Here is a 5,583-nt window from a genome sequence, read left to right as displayed (position 1 = left end):
TATATATATGTTGTTAAACCATAACAAACAACAATTGGGTACCTTTGGCGTGCCATTCTGTGTAGGTTTATCCCATCCCCTGTGGGTGTCGCTCAACCCCATGTTTTAGGTCACTTTCGCTCAAAAGGAGAGTTTGGTATGTCTCTGGATTTTCAGACTATGTTATAGCAACTATTTAAGGAGGTCGTTAAAAAAGTATTGGTATAATTTCAAAATATTTTACACCGTATTTCAACCATTTATTGAGTTACACTACTTTATACCCCCTCCCCTCCCCACCACTCAAGAATCAATCATCTGATATTTTTAAAAACATTCGAAAAATGTTTTGCACTTGAATACGCAAGTTTATACTTCAGCTCTACACATAGAACTCTAATACTTGTAGTCATCGATTGTGACAGTTTGTATTTTCATTCTTCTAAAAAAAAAACCTATTCTCAACATTTAGCAGGCCATTAACATGCTATCAAATTATTCCATGGAACAAATATTTAAAATTCGATTATATGACTTCGTAGGTCAATACAAAACTTGAAGGGTAATTTTAGTGTTTATTTGGGCACAGAATGAGTATAAACTGTAGATAAATATTTCCATCTCCCAAAAAGGTATCCCTAACTAAACAAAAAGAGTAGATTGAAGACGAAGTTTTCTCCCAACTAACCTCCTATTCTTTCCTCAGCGGAGAATGTTAAACGAAAAATGAATAAAGAAAAACCTACGGGGGAAAAAAAATTGAAAAAGTAAGAAATAAGTTTTCCCGTCAAATTAAAGAGGCACTGGCCCTCCTCCCTTGTCTTAATTAACCCAGAGTACATTTCGTTAATTAGCGAGCCTGTTAATTACATCTCAACTAACACATCCTTCTACTTGGCTATCCTGAAGATATTCTTAATGAGGAGATGAATTGCGGTGCGGTCAGTGGGGAACAGAAGTATGGTAAAACGAATTTATTACAGCCAACGTTTCGGCTTGAATTCCAGGCCGACATCAGGGCTAAGAACAAAAACTAGATAACAACCATACTGATTAAATGAAAATAATGAATAACAATTTTCTTTAAATTTTTTTATTTTTTTGTATTCATTTGTTAACTAACAGTTTTCGAAAAAATAGGAAAAATTTAATTCTTGGTGTAAGAAACTCACAGAAAATCCATCCATTGTAAATGTATTTCTTAATTTTTCTCTTTTTCATGTATAAATTCACAGGACTACGATATGGTTTTGCTATCGTTTACCTAAAATATTCAACATGAATAAAAAAATTAATAACTTGAGATTAATTTTAATATAAAAAATTAATTAAATCATCAATCAAATATTGCCGACGCCAGGAAGTAGTAATGATTAGAATATGTATTGGACACACTGGACCAACCTGAGAAAACTTACTGTAAGAGACATATAGACCAACATGTAGACAGCTTAACGTACCACCAACTGTAAAACACATATTGATAGACTATAGGCATTTGATAGACAGAGGATTATGATATCATTTGGCAACTTGATTAAACGATAATAGCTCTCACATTCCAGAAATATTTGATTACCTCAAGAAAACAAATATATACGAATATATATATATATATATATAAAACTTTATTTATCACATCAATTAATCACTTACTGTTATGAAATAATTTTTTTTTTACTCTTCAATTTCATTTTATTTATTAATTTTATTTCTGAATATTAAGTATTGCTATGATATGAGATAATATATTCTATTACAGATATAATGATATTGGGAATATTTCCAAGAAGATAACCATCGCTGTGGATTGCCTTATATTAAAAAAAACAAAGGGAAAACTATATCCCTTAAATTATACCTGAATACTCAACTAAAAGATGGCGTGACTGAACGCTTAGAGATCGGTTACGACGACCCATAAAAAACATTCTTAATTGCAAAAGCGAAAATCCTTGGGTGCAAGAATTTTTCAAAAGGCTTTAATTTCAGCGGAGAGGTTCAAAGGGGGGCTTTTCGCAACAACTCCGGCAAAGGAAGGATTTCCAACAGATGGTGCCAATAAATGTTCTCCAAGATAACATTGACAAAGAAGTCCTTGCTCAGGTCTTAGTAGAGAGACGGTCTTAAAGAAGAAAGACTGTCGTGGACGCAGGATAAACATAAAACTTTTTTCAAGTCGTGTAAGATCATATAAGTAAGGTTTAAGACATTTAAAAGTCGTACGCAATCCTTTTTGAGTCGTGTTAAATGTTAACCTAAATAAGTAGGAAAATGTTAAGTATTTAAACCTACTTCAAAAAAGAGAGAAGTTTATCAATAAGACATGTATATAGACATATATATATATCCTCAAGTATACTCATAAATTTCAAACTTTCATACAGGAAGTAATATAATGGAGAGGGTGAGAGAAAAAGTGAAGCCAAGAAGCCTTATGGGTAAGGAGGAAGGGGCAGGGACCAATCACCTTATACACTATCTTATAGTACAACAGTCCAAGAGGAGAAAAAAGTCACTTATTTCACACCAATATTTGATTACTTTAATGAAAACTATGTATAATTAGTGGTCAAAATTGATGAGTCTGCCAAGTATAGGTAGGGGGAATAAAAATGGCGACTGTTTCAAAACGTTGAAAAAATTAATTTTTCATTCGGAGCTCAGTATCTTTAAAACTAACTGCAAAACTAGAAATCATAAAAGAACGTCATTTAAAGTAGAGTAAATTTGATAAAATATAATAGAGTTCTTTACGTTCAATAGTTCCCGAGATATAGTTTTTTAAAAAGAAACGCTTATCTTTGTAGCAGTAATAGTTTTCATGATATAAGCTAAAATAAATTTTTTATGATTTTTTTTTTTTTGCTGCTTTCACTATATTGAAAAAATAATTCAACCTGAACTACATAATATCTGTAAATTACAGTAATTCAATTTGAGCAACCAGTAGTACATTCAATAAATAGTTGTACAATGAAGGGGGGGGGGTACACCCCTAGTTATTGTGAATGATATTAATAAAAATCCGGTGACTTTTAAATTCCAACTACGGAGAAGGAAAGAGTTTTGGTAAAAGTATCAAAACGGATTGAATTAACTATGAATAGTGACAGAGAACTGCTTTCAACGGACCCATAATAAAAAAAGACAAGGATGAACTTAAGTGCTGTTAGGGGAGAAAAATAATTTAGCAAAGGATAACAGCAGCAGAGGTAACGGTATCTTTCCTTCCTTCAGAGGAATCTTTTAAGAATCAGATCAAGGAGTCCATTACACATTAAATAACTTCAACAGTGATTAGAGATAAATAATTTATAGATATATTAATATATATTTAATAATAATTATCTTTCACTATTCATTCCGGAGACTGATTTCTCTTGAAGGAGGTTAATGATCTTTAAATCGAGCCAAAAACAATTCATGATAACTATTTTGTGAAGAAGAAGGGAGGAGAGAGGAGAGAAAGGGGGGGGGTGCGGTCAGAAAATAAATAAATATGGTTTTGTTTATTTATGTTGTTCTTTGCTGACCGCACCCCCCGACAAAATTCTCCAATCATAAAACTGAATAACTATGAACTACGCTTGAGAATAGTGGTATAGTTTTCGAATAGTATCTTGTTGCTTTATTAATACCCTGGTTCATTAATATAAATGTTGAGATAAATAGCCTGTTAGCCACAGAGGAGCAATAATAATTTCTTGCTCTGAGATAAGAATATTCAACCAAAACACAAGACACAATCTGAAAGCAACAAAAAGGAATCGTCCTTTGGTTCATAACCCTTACAGGACTGCATTAGCTGCACCCCATAAAGCATTGTTGTTTGCGCAACATACACATGCAACATCACTCTTTTGTGACTGAGATGTACTGCTCCTTGCATTTCTACACCTTTATACATACATAGCGTATATCATTAAAGCTGGGAAATTGGGGAGGTTAGTTACTTTATTTATATTGTAAGCAACAAATTATTTTCTAATATATCTCCATTTTATTACTATATGTTTGAGTAGATAGGAAAATTACTCACGTATCCCATGCCTTTCATGAAACACCCGAATAGACACTGTAAAAAAAATATGATAAAGGTTATTAAATTTCGTTTTAATTTGTATAACTTATTTTTTGTTTGTATGCATCGTGCATTTTTACCTTTATTTTTTGTTCTGCAGGTAATTCTCCTTGATTAAGTATTGCTTTAACTTCTTCTGTAAATTTTAAATTGGTTACAAACGCAATTATAGTAATTAAAATAGGATCAACATTATCATTAAGAATAATAGACATTTATAGAACCTTACTTTCATCGACATTTGCATTATCCATACATTTTTGTTTAACTTCCATCTCTTTCATAATTATATCTTCCGCGGGGTCTTCGACCGACGCAGCATACTGTAACAAAATAGTTTTAGTCAAATAATTTAACTCTCTAAATTTATTTAGCAAAATAATTTAGTTAATAAATAAGTCTTTATTATTAGTTTTTTTTAAAAATATTATGGTTGTTATTGAGGTGTAAATGATAAGAGTTATTTGCATAATAAATGATTAATCGAATTAAATAGATCAAGTAATTTTATTATTAGTTTCATTTAGAAATAAATTTAATTGTAGTGCTAGCTAATTATAAAAAGGACCGTCGAAAAAGGCTTTGGTGAAAGATAGTTGAAACTAATAATTATATAAAGTGAGTTTAAATAGTTTATTATAAAACAGTGATTATAGGAGTAGTTATATAGTAACTATATAGTTAAACATAATATTTTGAATATACAATTGAATATGTAACAGAATTTTTAAATATGATTGATTCATAAATATGAATGTTGATTGAGAAATATATCTATAATTTAATAGCAGACAAATTTCATCGCTACCCTGATAGTAAAAATACAGTAACAAGAAGATCATTAATAAACGGAATATAAAGGAAGAATATTTGTGCCTCATATCTACCGAATTTATTGATTTCATTATAAATTTTTAGGGTTTAATCCCGTTTAATTTTATTTTTACTTTAATCTGATGTTAGAAATTTTAATCGTGAGTTTTAACTTCAGTTTATATCAATATTTAAAAAAAACTGACCTGATCGCTGATGAAACTAGTTCACATTAAATACTGAAAGTTCATTGAGCTCACATTTAATAAGGTGGCTGTTGCTAATGAGCCTAACGACAAAATAGTAATTTCCTACAGACAGTTGTTATTGATAAACAAATCAATAGCATATGTATATATAATATTGTAATATTGTTTTCTAATTAAAAATTATGTTGTCTGAATGTTATGTCTTGTTAATATGGTTACGCTACATTTAATTGGGTTGCAGTGGAAAGATTGCAAAATTAATACATCTGACTACAAAATGCTATTAATTCTATATTAATACAAAATTAAATTGAAATTATAATGTTCAAAACTATTATCAGAAAATGTTCAGGTTAATTAACGTTAGGCGAAAGCATTGATTTTTTATATAACAGATGTAATTTCTTATTGGAAAAAAATTTTTTTAAATTTAACCCTAGCACCAAGGGGGGGGGGGCTCGCCGAGCCCTCACTTCCGATTTTTTTTAATACTGCTCT

General features: G+C 30.4%; 1 protein-coding gene and 1 long non-coding RNA gene across 2 annotated transcripts in view; both read right to left on the bottom strand.

Moving 5' to 3' along the window:
• Sema5c (Semaphorin 5c) overlaps window positions 1–5,583 on the bottom strand; it is a 314,899-nt gene that overhangs the window by 96,615 nt on the left and 212,701 nt on the right. The window lies entirely within an intron of this gene.
• On the bottom strand, window positions 4,019–4,386 carry LOC136797214 (uncharacterized). The gene is made up of 3 exons (XR_010845054.1): window positions 4,293–4,386; window positions 4,144–4,199; window positions 4,019–4,057 (listed from the first exon to the last, which is right to left on the bottom strand). It is a non-coding gene; the product is annotated as an uncharacterized lncRNA (long non-coding RNA).

This window comes from Halyomorpha halys, unplaced genomic scaffold, assembly GCF_000696795.3.
Source record: "Halyomorpha halys isolate HHAL.00 unplaced genomic scaffold, Hhal_1.1 Scaffold93.1, whole genome shotgun sequence".
In the NCBI taxonomy this organism is placed as follows: Eukaryota; Metazoa; Arthropoda; class Insecta; order Hemiptera; family Pentatomidae; genus Halyomorpha; species Halyomorpha halys.
The sequence above is the reverse complement of the archived record's forward strand: the minus strand, read 5'-3'. Positions and strand labels throughout refer to the sequence as shown.